General features: G+C 41.5%; 1 pseudogene across 1 annotated transcript in view; it reads right to left on the bottom strand.

The window, feature by feature from the left end:
- The window catches only part of LOC143690400 (spermatogenesis-associated protein 31D3-like), a 45920-nt pseudogene that overhangs the window by 11169 nt on the left and 15470 nt on the right, over window positions 1–19281 (bottom strand). The window contains exons 4-6 of the transcript XR_013179146.1: window positions 13977–14022; window positions 13318–13378; window positions 12036–12923 (exon numbers count right to left, since the gene is read on the bottom strand). The product of XR_013179146.1 is annotated as a spermatogenesis-associated protein 31D3-like (transcript). The remainder of the gene's footprint in view (window positions 1–12035; window positions 12924–13317; window positions 13379–13976; window positions 14023–19281) is intronic.

The raw sequence follows: 19281 nt of genomic DNA, 5'->3' as shown, positions 1-19281 counted from the left end.
ATTATGTAATGTGTGAATATATCTCAATGAAATTGCTTTTTAAATTTCTCCATAAGAATCCCTGATATTCTCGCAAGCAGTGGGGACAACCAAATCAATAGGCTGAGTCCTCAATCTTGGGGTTTGTTCATATGAAACTTACCCCCGCAAAGGATAGACTAAGGCTACTTAAAATTAGGCCTAAGAGTCATCCCCAAAGAACCTCTTTTGTTGTTCAGAAGTGGCCTATCTCTCAGCCAACACAGCAAATAAACTCACTGCCCTCCCCCTCTATGTAGGACATGACTCCCAGGGGTGTAAACCTGCCTGGCAATGTGGGACAGAAATCCTAGAATGAGCTGGGACTCAGCATCAAGGGACTGAGAAAATTTTGTTGGCCAAAAAGGGGAAGAGAGAAATGAGATGAAATAAAGTGTCAGTGGCTGTGAAATTTCAAACAGAGTCGGGGGGTTACCCTGGAGGTTCTTCTTATGCATTTTATAGATATCCCCTTTTTGGTTTAAGATGTATTAGAAAGGCTGGAGGGAAGTGCTGGAAACTGTAGAGCTGTGTTCCAGTAGCCCATGTTTCTTGAAGATGATTGTATAATGATAAAGCTTTTGCAATGTGACTGTGTGATTGTGAAACCCTTGTGTCTGATGCTCCTTTTATCTACGATATGGACAGATGAGTAAAACATATGGATTAAAAATAAATAAATAATAGGGGGAACAAACGTTAAAATAAATTGAGTAGATTGAAATACTAGTGAACAGTGAAAGGGAGTAGTAAGGGATATAGAAAAAAATAGGGGGAACAAAGGTTAAAATCTATTGAGTAGATGGACATACAAGTGGTCAATGAAAGGGAAGGGTAAGGGGTATGGTAAGTGTGAGTTTTTTCTTTTCTTTTTTTAATTCTTTTTCTGGAGTGATGCAAATGTTCTCAAAAATGACCATGGTGATGAATATATTACTATGTGATGATATCGTGAGCCATTGATTGTCTACCAGACATGGAATGTTTGTATGTTAAGAATGTTCATGTTTGTATGCTGTTTTGGTTTGATAGTACAAAATAAATTAAATTAAAAAAGATTTCTCCATAAAATCCAGAATGATCATCTGGGCATCAGAATATTGTCATTCTCCTCTGTCTGTAAAACTCTCCAGTGCTTCCTGGTATACTTCCAATAAAATCTAGACTTTAACCCTGACAAAGATCTCCCAGATCTCATTAGTAATCCTCTCCCCTTATCCCTTTATACTCTGAATGCACTGATCTCCTCTCTGCTCCCCAAACATACCAGCAAATATGTTTGTTGTCTCAACCTGGGAAAGTTCTCTCCCCAGTTCCCACGAGACTCACCCCGTCCTGTCATTCAAGTCTCAGCTCATCATTCGGCAATCACAGAAGCTTTGGCTGACCACCCAGCCTTACGTAGCTGCTTTGTCACTTTCTGCCATTCACCATGACCTCATCGTGTGCCCAAGAATTGAGAACTAAGCCCTTCTCACTCAGCTTGGACCCAGGCAGTTCTCTCCCATCCTCATTAATTCTCTCCACAGCATGCATCTCTCTTTGATCTGTCCTTGTGTACTTGTAGGTCCTTGTTTACTGTAGGAAACCAGAGTGTCCCCTTGAATATACTGTCAGCCCCATGAGATCAAGAACCATATACGTATTCTTCACCACAGTATACATCCATCACTTGGCACAGGGTAGGTGCTTAATACTTATGTGCTGCATATTAATTGTTTTGATTTGCTAAAGCTGCCAGAATGCAACACACCAGAGATGATCAGCTTTTAATAAGGGGAGTTATTTAGTTACAAATTTACAGTTCCTCAGAAGAAAGGTAACTAACTTTCCTCTGGCTTTCTCTGTCACATGGGAAGGCACATGGCAATGTCTGCTGGGCTTCTCTCCTGGCTTCTAAGTCAAATAGCTTTCCTCAGGGTGATCCCTTTCCGCATCTCTAAACATCTGGGCCTGAGCTGCTCTGAGTTCTGAGCTGAGTTGTGGTGGGCTGTGCTGATGAGCTGTACTGAGCTGTCTTCTGATGTCTCCTTTTAAGTCTCTCACTGAGGAAGACACTCCCCTTAGCGGACCACAGATGTAATCAGCCATAGATGAAATTCACATGCTGATGATTTAGGTCCACAACAACGGAACAACTGGGCATCTCACCTGGCCAAGTTGACACCTGAACCCAACTATTACAATAATATTTGGTATATATTGATTGCTTACTATGTGCCAGGCACTCACTGCTCTGAGCACTTGACATACATTGTCTACTCAATTCTATGAAGAAGGTACTACAAGAAAACTGAGGCCCAGAGAGGTTAGATAACTTGCTCAAGATCACACAACTAGGAAGTGGCGACACTGGGATTTTAATCCAGTCTGACATCAGGAGATGCACTCGCGTGTTGCACTATGTTGTCTGAGATTTTAGATCCCCTTCGTACCTCAGGGATGTCAAAACGCTGACTTGAGAATCAAAGTCCAGTGATGGAGATTTCTGTTGTGGGCCAATTCTCCCACTGAGAAAAACCAGAAAAACTGAACAACCTATTTAAAACACCCAATGAAGACATCAGAGAGGTCTCAAGAGAGGGTGGAGTTGAGGGACAAAAACCCCAGAGAGAAGTTGAGAGAGGTGAGCCTGAATTTGGGGGCTACAGCTTCCCTCTTGAGGCACTTGTTCACTTTCAGCCAATGGTAAAAAGTTGAACAGACAGCAATAGCTGCTCAGTTGGTTAATATCTCAAGAAATTAGATGACAGATAGAAGAGTTTTCAGCTAAAAGTTGGAGTTCAGCATGAGGGGCTCTGGTAAAAGACCCTGGCTTTCAGTAGGACCCTAAAGGGTTACATTTGCAGTGTTGATAAATTGGAAATCCTCCAGCCCTCCCTCCTAAAGACTTAATTCCAATTCCAATCCCATCTCTTGACTGGGATAAGGTGTCTGCCCCTATCCCAACAGTTTTCCAGAAGCAAAAATAAATAATCTCTGGAGGAACATCATTTAACCCCTCACATAAATGCTAATTTTTTTCTTACGCAATGTTAGGCATTCAATAAAAAGTTAGCATGTGTTGAACACCATAAGTATATGGAATCTTGAATAGGGCATGACATTTTGTTGGTTTGTCCAGGTTAGTGTGATGCCCCGATAAATCCCAGAGTGATTTGCGCAGTGAATAAAGAAGTATATGCAAAGACCCCTTGGGAGAATGGGGAGAAAGGGAGAAATATTCAACTTCCCCATTTGGAGAATTTCTGATAATCTCGCAAGCAGTGGGGACAACGAAATCAATAGGCCAAGCCCTCGATCTCAGAGTTCGTCCCTATGAAACTTATTTCTGCAAAGGATAGGCTAATTCTACTTAAAATTAGGCCTAAGAGCCACCCCCAGATAATCTCTTTTGTTGCTCAGATGTGGCCTCTCTCTCAGCCAACTCAGCATGTGAACTCACTGCCCTCCGTCCTACTTGAAACATGATGTCCATGTTGCTAGGGGATGTAAATCTCTCTAGCAACATGGACAGAAATCCTAGGATAAGCCAGGACCCAGTATCAAGAGATTGAGAAAGACTTCTTGACCAAAAGGGGGAGGAGAGAAATGAGAAACAATAAAGTTTCAGTGGCTGAGAGATTTCAAACCGAGTCGAGAGATTATCCTAGAGATTATTTTTATGCATTATATAGGTATCCCTTTTTACTTTATGTGTACTAGAGTAGCTAGAGGGAAGTACTTGAAACTGTTGAACTGTGTTCTAATAACCTAGATTCTTGAAGACGATTGTATAAAGATATAACATTTACAATGTGACTGTGTGAGTGTGAGAACATTGTGTCTGATGCTCCTTATATCCAGGGTATGGAAAGATGAGTAAAAGCTATGGATAAAAATAAATACATAAATAATAGGGAGACAAAGAGTAAAATAAATTTGGTAGATGGAAACACCATCTAATCTACAATGACCGCAAAATTAAAAGTTTAATAGTAAAAAAAAGGCCAATGGGATATCCAGATAGTGAAGTTATAAGGCACAGACTTGAAAATAATTACGGTTCATGTGCTCAAGAAATTACAAATAGAAGAATTTCAACTTAGAACTGTAAGCTTATTAAAAAAATATTCAAATAGAAATTCTAGAACTGAAAATACACTAACCAAACTCACTAAGTCAATGGATATGTTTAACAGCTGATCAGACACATGGAAGAGGGAAATTGTGAACTATGCTAGATATCACAAAATAAATTATCCAGAATAAAGACTCAGGAAAAAGAATGGACATATAGAAAAAGCATAAAATTAATATGGGACATCGTTTTTAAAATTATAATATGTAAAGAGCCCCTTAAAAATGAGGAGCACAAACAGGGCAGAAGTAAAATTTGAAGGGATAATGTCTGAGAATTTTCCAAAATCTGTTGAAAGACATCAAGCTACACATTCAAGAATCTCAGTGAATCCCAAGCATGAGAAATGCAAAGAAAGACAGATCCAGGCACATGATAGTGACACAATTGTAAATTTTTTAAAGGGAAAAATCTTATAAAAGCACCTAAAGAATAAAGATGTGAGAGCAGGAGCCAAGATGGCCGCTTAGCAAGGTGCAGGATTTAGTTCGTCCTCCAGAACACCTACTAAATAACCAGAAACAGTACAGAACAGCTCCTGGGGCCACGTCAGTGATTGGACACACAGCGTACCCCAGTCTGGACCAGCTGGGCTGGCTGTGAGCCCCCCCAGAACCATGAGTTCCCCAACCCGCGGTGGCCAGCGCCCCTCCCCTCCAGGCTGCTTCCCAGAGGGGAAAAGAAAGGGGCTTTAACAGCAGCAGGGGCTGAGCACAACCAAACACCAGTTGCGGAATTAATTCACAAATTCTGACTAATAAAAATAGGCCCCCAGCTCAGTTGAACCTTGTCAAAGCAGAGGTCGCTGATTTTTGCCCCAGTGCTAAGGGGGCAGGACTGGCGGAAAAAGAAAAAAAAGAAACAGAGGTTTTTGTGGCTGTGTTTCTAAAAAGGCTTGACTGCCTTTGGATTCAGCAGCAGGGCTTCTCAGGCTGCAACTGCCCCAGGCATTGACAGAAACAACTTCATTTGAGGGCTTGTCTAGAGCCTGTGCCTTCCCCAGGGGAGGGGTGAACTCAGGTGGAATCCCTCCCTCCAGGAATTCAGACCCCAGGGCTTGGTAATTTGAAGCCATTAAAAAAACCTACAGCCTCTCCTGTGTCTCCACCAGGTCCCCAGCAGGGAGAGTCTGCCAAAGTTAAAGGTACCACATCATCTTATGCTGGTGGGACCTGCAGGCAGACAAGTGCCACATACTGGGCAGGATAAGAAAAACAGAATCCAGAGACTTCACAGAAAGTCTTTCAAACTGCTGGGTCTCACCCTCAGGGAAAAATGATGCAGGTGACTCTTTCCTTCTGATAGGGGGCCAGTTCGGTCTGGGAAAATTCGGCTGGGATCTATAATATCTAAGTAGAACCTACTAAGGATGAGGGGGAAAGGCACCATACAGGCAGGGCAAGAAACAAAAAAACAAGAACTGAAAAATTATCCTCTGTTAAACAAAACCTAAGCTAGTGGTCCAGAAAAAGCTGAAATGAATGTCAAAGAACAGACAGACAACAAATTCATCCAGCAAGAAAACCCTAGGCAATAGGAGTGAAAACAATCTCCACAATAAACTACTTAAGGTAATTAAATGCCTAGACACAAGCAAAAAATAACAAATCACACTAGGAAAACTGAAGATATGGCCCAGTCAAAGGAACAAACCAACAATTCAAATGAGATACAGGAGTTGAAACAATTAATTCAGAATGTACGAACAGACATGGAAAACCTCATTAAAAACAAAATCAATGAATTGAGGGAGGATATAAAAAAGGCAAGGAAGGAACAAAAAGAAGAAACCGAAAGTCTGAAAAAACAAATCACAGAACTTATGGGAATGAAAGACACAGTAGAGGAGATGAAAAAAACGATGGAAACCTACAGTGGTAGATTTCGAGAGGCAGAACATAGGATTAATGAACCGGAGGACAGAACATCTGAAATCCAACAAGAAACAGAAACTATAGGAAAAAAATGGAAAAATATGAGCAGGGACTCAGGGAATTGAAAGACAATATGAAGCGCATGAATATACATGTTGTGGGTGTCCCAGAAGGAGAAGAGAATGGAAAAGGAGGAGAAAAACTAATGGAGGAAATTATCACTGAAAATTTCCCAACTCTTATGAAGGACTTAAAATTACAGATCCAAGAAGTGCAGCGTACCCCAAAGAGAACAGATCCAAATAGACATACTCCAAGACATTTAATAATCAGAATGTCCAAGGTCAGAGAGAAAGAGAGGATCTTGAAAGCAGCAAGAGAAAAGCAATCCATCACATACAAGGGAAGCCCAATAAGACTGTGCGCAGATCTCTCAGCAGAAACCATGGAGGCGAGAAGACAGTGGGATAATATATTTAAATTATTAAAAGAGAGAAACTGCCAACCAAGAATTCTATATCCAGCAAAATTGTCCTTCAAAAATGAGGGAGAAATGAAAACATTTTCAGACAAAAAATCACTGAGAGAATTTGTGACCAAGAGACCAGCTCTGCAAGAAATACTAAAGGGAACACTAGAGACAGATACGAAGACAGAAGAGAGAGGTGTGGAGAAGAGTGTAGAAAGGAAGACTATGAGTAAAGGTAAAAGGAAGGAAAATTAGATATGACATATAAAATCCAGAAGGCAAAATAGGAGAAGAAAGTACTACCCATACAGTAATAACACTGAATGTTAATGGATTAAACTCTCCAATCAAAAGACATAGTCTGGCAGAATGGTTTAAAAAACAGGACCCATGTATATATGCTGTCTCTACTCAAAGGTCACGAGGCCAAGGACACAAATGGACATTTACATGTTTATAGCAACATTATTAACAATTACCAAGTGATGGAAACAGCCAAAATGTCCATCAACAGACAGTTGACTAAACAAACTGTGACATTTACATAAGATGAAATATTATGCAGCTGTAAGACAGAATAAAGTTATGAAGTATGTAACAACATGAATGGACCTTAAGGACATTATGCTGAGTGTGATTACCCAGAAACAAAAGGACAAATACTGTATGGTCTCACTGATATGAACTGACATTAGTGAATAAACTTAGAATATTTCCTTGGTAACAGAGATCATCAGGAGATAGAAATAGGGTGAGATATTGGGTGATTGGAGCTGAAGGGATACAGACTGTGCAACAGGACTGAATATAAAATCTCAGATATGGACAGCACAATACTACCTAGCAGTAATGTAATTATGTTAAAACACTGAATGAACCTGCATGTGAGAATGATAGAGGGAGGAGGACTGGGGACATAAATGAAATCAGAAAGAAAGATAGATGGTAAAGATTGAGATGGTATAATCTAGGAATGCCTAGAGTGTATAATAATAGTGAAATGTACAATGTACAAATTTAAGAAATGTTTTTGCCTGAGGAAGAACAAAGGAATGTCATTATTGCAGGGTGTTGAAAATAGATGATAATTAATACTTTAAAATGTCACCTTATGTGTGAGACTAAAGCAAAAAATGTTTATTTGTTACAAAATTTATATTTTGACTAGAGCATTTCCTAATATAACTCATGTAGATAGTTTGATTGAATGTCATAAGTACTTGGAATCTCAGGTAGGACATGAGATTTTGTTGGTTTGTCCAGAGTGATGCCCCGATGAATCCCAGAGTGATTTGATCAGTGACTGGAAAAGTATTTGCAAGCCCCCTTCGGGGAATGGTGAGAGTGGGGAGAAACTCAACTTCCCCAAGTTGAATTCTTGATATTCTCACAAGCAGTGTGGACAATCAAAGCTATCGGCTGAGCCCCCAGGCTTGGGGTTTGTTCACATGAAACTTAACCCCACAAAGGATAGGTCAAGTCTACTTAAAATTTAGGCCTAAGAGTCACCCCCAAGAGAACCTCTTCTGTTGCTCAGAAGTGGCCTCTCTCTCCAGCCAACACCAGGAGCAGTCTCACCACCCTCCCCCTCTCTGCGTGGGACATGACTCCCAGGGGTGTGGACCTTCCTAGCAACGAGGGACGGGGATCCTGGAATGAGCTGAGACTCAGCGTCAAGGGACTGAGAAAAACCCTAGAATGAGCTGAGAATTAACATCAAGGGATTGAGAGAACCTTCTCGACCAAAGGGGGAAGAGTGAAATGAGACTAAGTGTCAATGGCTGAGAGATTCCAAACAGAGTTGAGAGGTTATCCTGGAGGTTATTCTTATGCATTAAGTAGATATCACCTTGTTGTTCAAGATGTAGTGGAGAGGCTGGAGGGAACTGCCTGAAAATGTAGAGCTGTGTTCCAGTAGCCATGTTTCTTGATGATGATTGAACAATGATATAGCTTTCACAATGAGACTCTGCGAATGTGAAAACCTTGTGTCTGATGTTCCTTTTAGCTACTATATCAGCAGAAAGTAGAACATATGGAATAAAAATAAATAATAGGGGGAACAAATGTTAAAATAAATTTAGTTTGAAATGCTAGTGGTAAATGAAAACGAGGGGTAAGGGGTATGGTATGTATAATCTTGTTTTTCTCTGTTATCGTTTTATTTCTTTTTCTGTTGTCTTTTTCTTTTTCTAAATTGATGCAAATGTTCTAAGAAATGATGAATATGCAACTATGTGGTGATATTAAGAATTACCGATTGTATATGTAGAATGGAATGATCTCTTAATGTTTTGTTTGTTAATTTTTTTAATTAATAAAAAAAGTTAAAAAAAAAAAAAAAAGATGTAGTGGAGAGGCTGGAGGGAACTACCTGAAAATGTAGAGCTGTGTTCCAGTAGCCATGTTTCTTGATGATGATTGAATAATGATATAACTTTCACAATGTGACTATGTAAACTTTGTGTCTGATGCTCCTATTATCTACCATGTCAACAGATGAGTACAACATATGGAATAAAAATAAATAATATGGGGAACAAATGTTAAAATTAATTTAGTTTGAAATGCTAGTGATCAATGAAAGGGAGGGGTAAGGGGTATGGTACATATAATCTTTTTTTTCTGTTATCGTTTTATTTCTTTTTCTGTTGTCTTTTTATTTCTTTTTCTGAATTGATGCAAATGTTCAAAGAAATTATGAATATCTGATTATATGTGATGATATTGAGAATTACTGATTATATATGTAGAAAGGAATGATAGGTTAATGTTTTTGTTTGTTAATTTCTTTAATTAATAAATTTTAAAAATTATATTAAAAAAAGTTAGGCCTTAGAGTCACCCCCAAGAGAACCTCTTTTGTTGCTCAGATGTGGCCTCTCTCTCCAGCCAACACAGCAAGCAGACTCACCACCCTCCCCCTGTCTGCGTGGGACATGACTCCCAGGGGTGTGGACCTTCCTGGCAACATGGGACAGAAATCCTAGAATGAGCTGAGACTCAGCATCAAGGGATTTAGAAGACTTTTTCGACCAAAAGGGGGAAGAGTGAAATGAGACAAAAGTGTCATCCCTGAGACACGCACAGGGGACAAAGGCTCCTGCTTCTGCTCCATGATGATTGCTCTGTTCTCCAAGTAGGCATGCAGTGCCTGGGAAGCTAAGGACTTTAAAGACAAGTTTTCTGACATAAAAGACAGGCCAGTGGGATGATCTTGAGCCTGGCTAGGCTCCTCACTTTCAATTTAAACTTTAACTCATTAATCAACTGCTTTTGCAAGTTTGATAGCCCAGGATGTTGGGAAACCGATATTCTTGGCAATGGGGGGCATTCAGTGATCAGGGTAGTTTCTGATTTATTCATACCTACATTCTTCACTTGGGAGTTTCCCAGCTTACTGGTTGTCAAGCTGTCTCTAGATTTTGATTCTGGAGCACAGAGTTCCCTAGCCTTGAATATCTCCCTAGACACGTTGGCCTGGAGAAAATGTCCTAAATTTATATCCACCATCCCTCTGTCCTGAAGCATTTCTCCTCTGTTACTAGAACTTACTTGCTGGTCCCTTGGCTCATGCCCAGCCCTGTCTTGACTTGCAGGCAGCTCTGGGCTGTGTCTATCGGCTGTGACAGTCTCATTCTGACTCATGTTGTCTACAGTGCTATATGTGAGGGGCAGACGCATCTTCCTGCCAGCCTCAATTGTCTGGAAGTCCTGTGCAAGCCCATGATCGACATCAGAGGGTGATCGTCTCTTGGCACCCTGTCCTTCTTTGCCCACAGGTGAGGTGACAGGGAGAGGACAATCCAGGATGGGGACTGAAATTATTGTTAGCACCTCATCTCCTTGAAAAACTTGAGTGCTTCTTCTAAAGATCTTAGAAATCTTGGCTTTGGAGTCCACCCCAGAAATAAGAGTGGCTGGGGAGGGAAAATTGATTTAAGAAAGTGACCATGGTTGGGCTTTTCTCAATGTATAGAATTTTATGGATTCTAGGACCTTGAGGGGCAGTCCCCACTTCTGACTCACTCAAAACCTTAAAAGATGGGTTTCTAGCATCTCTTGGGTGTTAAGATCAAGAAAGGAAAGCTGCAGAGTGGTAGTCTGGTGGTAGACCCCACCCAGCAGTGGATCCAGATTTGTCTTCCGTATTGATATGAGAACACCCAGCAGGAGGTACCGTACTGGTGTCAGCAAGCCATGAACGACACACACCCAAATGGATCTTCCCCTCAGTGATCTGCCAATACTTCTTTCACAAATGAAATTTTAAGATATTTTTCCTTTTTTTCTCATCTATGTATTCCCTTGAGACATTTAATAATTCATTCCCTAAGTCTTTCCTCGAGTGACATAACCAGTCACTTATTGTTTCCTTTTCAAAAGCTGCCCCCAGACACTTCACTATGTAGTGTTCTGAGAATCTTGATGAGTTGTCTTTGGGCCTCTCTCTTGACATATGCCTGAGATTCTTCCCTGTGTCCTTTCTTAGATGATACGTTGATGGCACCTCCTCATGAAAGCTTCCTGGTTGATTCAATTTAATCTTCACTGGATTGCTACTGCTCTGGTCCATAAACTCAGAGAATTGTGAGAGCTCATAGCTGCAGTTCTGCTGAGATTTTTCTGTTAATTTGCACTGAAGCTGCATCAATTCTAGAGACTCTTGACTCTGAGAAGCCAGGGGGCATGCATGTGAGATTAACCTCTTTGGAACATGGAATTCACGTTCTTCCTGGGTTTTCCTGCTTTTAGGAAAAGGTTGAGGAAGGATCGATGTTGGAACATAAACTTGAGAGGACCTATGGGACAGTGGAAGGTTAGGAGCTAAAGGGCAAAAGTTTTCTTGAGATTCTTGGAGCACAGGGGCTAAACCCCACAAATGTTCTTGTTGTTTCTGCAACAAGTGCCATTCCATGTGAGGAACTGCAGTTGGAATGAGAGACTGTGTATCATTCAGGGCTCTGTGGAAAGACACTTCACAGGACCTAATCTGGGCTGGAGAAAATGATGGTAGAATTGGGATTGGAGATGGGAGGAGGACCTGGGGCTGAGCCTGAGTGAAATGTAGGGGCTGTAGCTGGGTCTGGGATGGAGGTAAGGGTAAGGAATATACATTGGGAATGGGTAGGGGCTGGGTCTTGGGAAGTGGTGGGGACACTTTATCCTGCATTTGGACCATGGGGGCCTTACGGATTCCATTGAATAACACAAAAGGACACTGTAGTGGGGAATAGCTGCCAGAGACCAGGATAGTAGCCACGAGGGACTCACTGTGCAGAGAGGGGAGACCCCAGAAAAGCTGGCTATAATTCTGTTGGAAGTTTTCCCCCCAAAATTTGACATATAATAGATGTTTAAGAATGGGGAGCTGTTCTGGTTTGCAGCCAATTTGGGGGGCTGTGGTGTCCTGCTCACCAGCACATGGTTGCAGTGAATTCCTTGAAGATGTCAGTTGGTATTCTGGCTGCAGTTGATTTGGAAATGTTCCGGCCTCCTTTTCTTTCTTCTCCAAAATCTTAAGGCCAAGCAAAGAAGTGTCACTGCCCTCTACATGTTTGGAGGCAGAGTCTCCCAAGAGACAGGTGTCTGATAGATGAGGGGAAACATGCTTCTGTTGAAAATCAGAGGGTGTTAATGTTGGGAGAAATAAGTTCTTCACCCAAGTCTGCCAACAGGGGAATTCTGAAATAGGCAGGCTTGAAGGGTCAATGCCTGAGATTGTTGGGACATAAGCAGCCAACCCAGCAGGGCTATCTGAAGATGAGTTCTTTGGTACAGGCTTCAGTAAGATTGAGATCGATTGAGATTGAGGCACACTTACAGCACAGACTGGTGGTGCTGAAGCAGACAAGGTTGGCAGTGTGTGATAACAAGCAAATGAATCAGTGGTATTCTTTTTTTTTTTTTCAATTTGTTGCAAAGTTGATACCTTGAGAAAGGGTGGAATCAAATGCAAAGATGCTGTTCAGAGACAAAGCAGTCTCTGATTGGAGAGGAGGATCTATTCCCTGAATGTGATATGGTGGAAGAGGGGGAAAGGCAAGCTGTTGGGGAAAATAGTCCACTGGGAATTTGGAATCCAAGGGGGAAAGACTCTGGTGGCAGGGTGTCACCAGGTGGTAAAGGTGAAAGAAAGTCAACTAAGGGGGTCATCAGGTCCGGTGAGAGAATGGAGGAGCGAGATGGACAGGGCTCATGTCGAGAGGTTGGTGTTAGGTCTGCTGAAGGGTCTGCTGAGAGGGCCAAGGGCAGAGAGAGTGATGACTCAGTCACAGAAGCTGTAGAAGACAAAGGAGATACAGAGGGAGCAGCTTCCTCCTGGGGCTCCCCAAATAGTAGCCGATTGACCTCAGCAGTTGCTCTATTATACACTTCACAGAAGGGATCTGGACAAAACAGTCGACGAAACCTGCCCTTATCAAGGCGCTGACCCAGGTGGCTGCAGAGATAGGAGGAACAAAGCTACAGCCAGGACCAGAACAAACATATGTGAGCCTGGCAGATCTGGTACTGTACATGCACCCAAAGAACACTATCCTGGGTGGGCCACGGTGGCTCAGCAGGCAGGAATGCTTGCCTGCGATGCCAGAAGACCCGGATTTGATTCCCGGTGCCTGCCCATGTGAAAAAAAAAAAAAAAAGAAGACTATCCTTTCACATTCCCCCACTTCCCTGATCTCATAGTATACCTTTTATCCTTCTTTCCAAAGCATTCACATTTGGTTCTCTATGGATTTTCCTCCCATGCCAGCCCCAGGCTTCACTGAGGTCTTAGAATTCCATAGACTTTGCTGGAAAGAGGGGTACAGAAAATAAGAGAAGTGTTTAATCACCTTTGCAAAGGAGAAAGCAGATTTCTTGCCTTGTCTACATCTCTCTGGCATGTTCTCCGACCTGGAAAACCAGAACAATGGGTTACAGAAGAATGTTGATGATAGAGACACAGGGATCTCAAATTAGAATATTCCCTTAGTGGGGCACTTGGTGATTTGGACTTTGACAAAGTCAAATTGTCAATAAGAAGTAAGAAGTAAGAAGATTCACATTATATGGTGCTGTGAGGGACAGAGAGCTGTGGTTATCTCAAAAAGGAATCTGAGCATTCAAGAAGTTAAAGTGCTTGTCTAAAGACAGAAAACAGAAGTTCTAACTCCAAGCCAACCAATAGTCATTCCTCTACATCTTACATGGCTATCTATTAGCTACACCCATTGCCCAGGTCCATCATTGCTTCATGCCATGGATGGGCAGAGCAGGGAATCTGAGACGTGTCCCAGGTTCTGACTTCCTTGCCATGGATGGGCAGAGCAGGGAATCTGAGAAGTGTCCCAGGTTCTGACTTCCTTCCCATGAGCCTCTCCTCTGAGAGCTCTGCCTTCTGAGTGAGACTGTATCTAGCAACTGAGATCCTCAGAGAATGTAGACCTGAGCCTCTTGGAGACAGAGAAAGGGTCCCCCTTGGAAAGCTCAGGAGGAATAGGCAGACCTTTACCTCTCAGTGTTCCACCTTTCCATCTCCTCTTGGCTCTGCCCTGATGCTAAGAAAGACAAAGGGAAAAAAAAGTAAGGGCTGGGACTCAGTTCTCCCACTCCTGTCTCTGGGAAGTGCAAACATTCACTATCCACAAATAATAGGAGTCTCTATTTTAATTAGTGGAATTCTGTGTTTCTTTTATTTTTAAAAGTGATAAAATATTTTCAATATTTCCTTCTTTGAAAAACTCAAAGAAAGATCATACCTATGAGGTCCACACCTGATGACCTCAGCCAGCAGTCCTTTGGTCAAGGAGGGCCTAGAAGCTGAGACCATCAGTCACCTATATGCTCCCTCTAAGAACCCTGTGCTGAGGACAGAGCTTGGACTCCAGCCTCCACTCACAGGCTCTCAGAGGCTCAGCCCTGCTCTCCTGAGCAGCTCAACTCCAAAGAAGGAAGGACTCCTGACAGGGGAATGTGGCTGATAATCAAATATTGGGAGACTTCATTCTCCTGCAGGGACACAGAATTCTCAACAGTCCAGTCCAGGACCACAGAATCACTGTGCTTGGAATTTATCCTGGAACCCTAAAACCATACCTGGATAGACAATCTGACTTTCAGATGGAAATCTTAGTTCCATGGAACCTCTACACCTGCCTGGCCTCTTCCACTAAAAGATGATATTATATTCTATCCTGAAACTTCCCATATCAGATGTCTCTCTGAGCCACCAAACTCATTTAAAAGTATGGGATGAGGAATATGAAAATAAAGAATCAACCTCTGAGGGGTAACTTCTGGTTTCAGCCTCAACATGTAAGGAGTTTAGAAGTCGTCACTCACATCCTTTAAGGACAGAAAGAGCCGAACAAACTGAAAGTCAATAACTTTCCATTGGACCCACCAGAGAATTGAGGTGACAGGAAAGTCACCTCCCCCAAATCTGCACAGACCAGTAAAATCAGAGAATCTCAACCAAGATCTGCTTTCTTGAAACAGAAGCCTTTGGGCCATAAACTGTTCGGACACTTAAATGGTCACTTTGGTGAATTGCCAGAGGTTTATGTGGACTAGCATGAAAGTAAGAAATTTCTGAGGTTGCAGTATTAGAGGTCCCCTACACTTTCATAGATATTACCTCCAGGAACCCTACCAGGTTCTCACAGTGAAGAACCATGAAAAATTCCTAAACCATGAAAAAATCCTAACGCTACTGATGGCGGGGGTGGGGGGAGTGACTATTTTGAAATATGCTCTGAATGGTTTCTATTAAACAGGCCTACTTGTCAAGAGAAAAGACTTATTAGACACTTATCCCATCTGGGAAGGGAAGTTATCCAACTCCAACCTCCTCTAGACTTTGTTCCTAAATTAAGGGGGAGCTAGAGGAGAAGCTAAGAAACCCTTAAGAATGTCTAGAGAAAGGAGACATTCCTTCTCTCCTGGAGAAAGGGAGAAAGCCCAGGGAGAAAGTCCCACATAATGACTGAGATTTAACCATAGGATTATAGAATGTTTCCCCTCCCCACACACCTTACTACCCCACATCAACCGGGCTCGAGTGTAATAACAATGGATTAAAGCTGAAAGACATGCAAGGCACAGGCTCCATTTAAGAAAGAATTCTTAGGGATCCTAAAGGCACAAAAGGAGACAAGAACAAGGATGCTGGAGGAAACTGAAGCTTCTGACACCTATATCTGTAGCAAACATTAAACACAGCCCAAATTCTATCCTCACACTAAAGGAACTCCTCAGTTCTGTTGAAATACTACATCATTTCCAGCCTGCAACAAAAAATTACAAAGTATGCTAAACGACAAGAAAATTCACAGCCTAAATAGGCAAAGCAAGCATCAGAACCACACTCAGATATGCTCAGAATTATTGTATCAGAAATTTAAATAACTATAATTCCTTTGAGGCTGGGACACCACTGAGGGAAACCTCTTTCAGTATACCAGGAAGGAAGAAAGAAAGGAAGGATGGGATACAGTGTTGTTTAAAGCCTTTCATATATATTCAAACTGCAGGAAACCAAAGACAACGAGAAAATCTTGAAAGAAAGAAATCTTAACACCTTAAATTATGGAGGAACAAGGATAAGAATTATAGACTTCTTGATATAAACCATGCAAGCAGGAAGAGAGTGGAGTGAAATATTTAAAGTGTTGAAAGAAAAAAAACAGCCAACTTTAGTTTCTACTCTCCAGTGAAATAGAGATTTTTCTCACACAAACAAAAATTGATGGAATTCATCACCAACAAACCTACCCTGCAAGAAATGTTAAAAGAAATTCTTCATGGAGAAAGAATAACTCAGATTTATGTAAAGAAAGGAAGAACATGGGAAAAGGAATAAATGAAGGTAAAATAAAATCTTATTCCTTGGGCGGGCCGCGGTGGCTCAGCGGGCAAGAGTGCTTGCCTGCCATGCCGGAGGACCCCGGTTCGATTCCCGGCCCCAGCCCATGTGAGAAACGAACAAACAAACAAAATATAATAAAAATAAAGAGGTTTCCCTTTCTTCCTCCCTTCCATCCTTCCTTCCTTCTCTGTCTTTCTTTCCTTCCTTTCCTCCCTCTCTCTTAAAAAAAAAAAAAAAAAAATCTTATTCCTTATTCTTAACTGCTTTAAAAGATAATAGCTTGTTCAAAATAATAATAGCGGACTTCCGGAGAAGATGGCGGCTTAGTAAGACGCGCGGGTCTTAGTTCCTCCTCCAGAAAAGCAACTAAAGAAACAGAAACAATACGAAACAGCTCCCGGAGTCACGACAGAGACCAAAAAGACAGCGTACCCCATTCTGGAACAGCTGAACGGGCAGGGAGAATCCGCTGCGGTGAGATACCCGAGGGGCGCACGTTTTCCCGGCCGGGGCGGCTGGTGACTGGGGTCCCCTCCACGCACGTGGCTCCCCGGTCTGACTGGGAACATTGGATAGCGGGGCCCTCCCGTCACGCTTGGCGTCTCGGGCCAGCTGGGCAATTTGGACCGGCACTCCCCCAAGCCGCGGCCAGCGACCCCCGCCTCCATGCACGGTTTCCCGGGCCGACTGCCCCGCAGACAAACGACCACCACGAGCGCCACCTACTGGGCAGGAAAAGAAAAACAGAGCCCAGAGATTCCACAGAAAAACCTTTCAACCAGCTGGGTCCCACACCCAGGGAAATCTGATCAAATGCCCAGACACCAGCAGAAAATAATGGATGACGCTCGGAAAATTGAAGATATGGCCCAGTCAAAGGAACAAACCAATAGTTCAAATGAGATACAGGAGCTGAGACAACTAATGCTGAATATATGAACAGAAATGGAAAAACTCTTCAAAAACCAAATCAATAAATTGAGGGAGGACATGAAGAAGACATGGGCTGAACAAAAAGAAGAAATAGAAAATCTGAAAAAACAAATCACAGAACTTGTGGGAGTGAAGGACAAAGAAGAAAAAATGGAAAAAACAATGGATACCTACAATGGTAGATCTAAAGAGACAGAAGCTACAATTAGTGAACTGGAGGATGGAACATCTGAATTCCAAAAAGAAACAGAAACTATAGGGAAAAGAATGGAAAAACTTGAGCAGGGACTCAGGGAACTGAATGACAATATGAAGCGCACAAATATACGTGTTGTGGGTGTCCCAGAAGGAGAAGAGAAGGGAAAAGGAGGAGAAAAACTAATGGAAGAAATTATCACTGAAAATTTCCCAACTCTTATGAAAGACCTAAAATTACAGATCCAAGAAGTGCAGCGCACCCCAAAGAGATTAGACCCAAATAGGCATTCTCCAAGACACTTACTAGTTAGAATATCAGAGGTCAAAGAGAAAGAGAGGATCTTGAAAGCAGCAAGAGAAAAACAATCTGTCACATACAAGGGAAACCCAATAAGACTATGTGTAGATTTCTCAGCAGAAACCATGGAAGCTAGAAGACAGTGGGATGATATATTTAAATTACTAAAAGAGAAAAACTGCCAACCAAGACTCCTATATCCAGCAAAATTGTCCTTCAAAAATGAAGGAGAAATTAAAACATTTATAGACAAAAAGTCACTGAGAGAATTTGTGACCAAGAGACCAGCTCTGCAAGAAATACTAAAGGGAGCACTAGAGTCAGATACGAAAAGACAGAAGAGAGAGGTATGGAGTAAAGTGTAGAAAGAAGGAAAATCAGATATGATATATATAATACAAAAGCCAAAATGGTAGAGGAAAATATTATCCAAACAGTAATAACACTAAAAGTTAATGGACTGAATTTCCCAATCAAAAGACATAGAATGGCATAATGGATTACGACCCAGCAATGCCACTGCTAGGTATCTACTCAAAGGACTTAAGGGCAAAGACACAGACGGACATTTGCACACCAGTGTTTATAGCAGCATTATCTACAACTGCAAAGAGATGGAAACAGCCAAAATGTCCATCAACAGACGAGTGGCTAAACAAACTGTGGCGTATACCTACAATGGAATATTATGCAGCTTTAAGACAGACTAAACTTATGAAGCATGTAATAACATGGATGGACCTAGAGAACATTATGCTGAGTGAGTCTAGCCCAAAACTAAAGGACAAATACTGTAAGGTCCCACTGATGTGAACCGACATTTGAGAATCAGCTTGGAATATATCATTGGTAACAGAGACCAGCAGGAGTTAGAAACAGGGTAAGATAATGGGTAATTGGAGCTGAAGGGATACAGACTGTGCAACAGGACTAGATACAAAAACTCAAAAATGGACAGCACAATAATACCTAAGTGTAATGTAACTAGATTGGAACACTGAATGAAGCTGCACCTAAAATATGGTTTTTTGTTTGTTTGCTTGTGTGTTTGTATCTTTTGTTTTTTTTTTCTTTTTCCTTTTTATATATATATATATTTTATTAGTATTATTATTTTAATTCTCTTCTCTATATTAACATTCTATATCTTTTCCTGCTGTTTTGCTAGTTCTTTTCCTAAATCGATGCAAATGTACTAAGAAATGATGATCATACATCTATGTGATGATACTAAGAATTACTGAGTGCATGTGTAGAATGGAATGATTTCTAAATGTTGTGTTAATTTCTTTTCTTTTTTTTGATTAATAAAAAAAATTAAAAAATAATAATAATAATAGCAACAATATATTGAATGACTATAGCTTAGGGATAAGTGAAATGGGTGATAGCAATGTGTATAAGGTACAGGAGGAAGGAATTGGGAATACTCTGATAAGGCACTTCACTGTGAAGGAGTGTAATGTTATTTGAAAGTGAACTTAGATTAGTTGTAAAGGTATATTGCAAATTCTAGAGTAA

Source organism: Tamandua tetradactyla, chromosome 7 (genome assembly GCF_023851605.1).
Source record: "Tamandua tetradactyla isolate mTamTet1 chromosome 7, mTamTet1.pri, whole genome shotgun sequence".
NCBI classification, from domain to species: Eukaryota; Metazoa; Chordata; class Mammalia; order Pilosa; family Myrmecophagidae; genus Tamandua; species Tamandua tetradactyla.
Note: the sequence above shows the minus strand (reverse complement) of the source record. Positions and strands in the feature narration are given on the sequence as shown.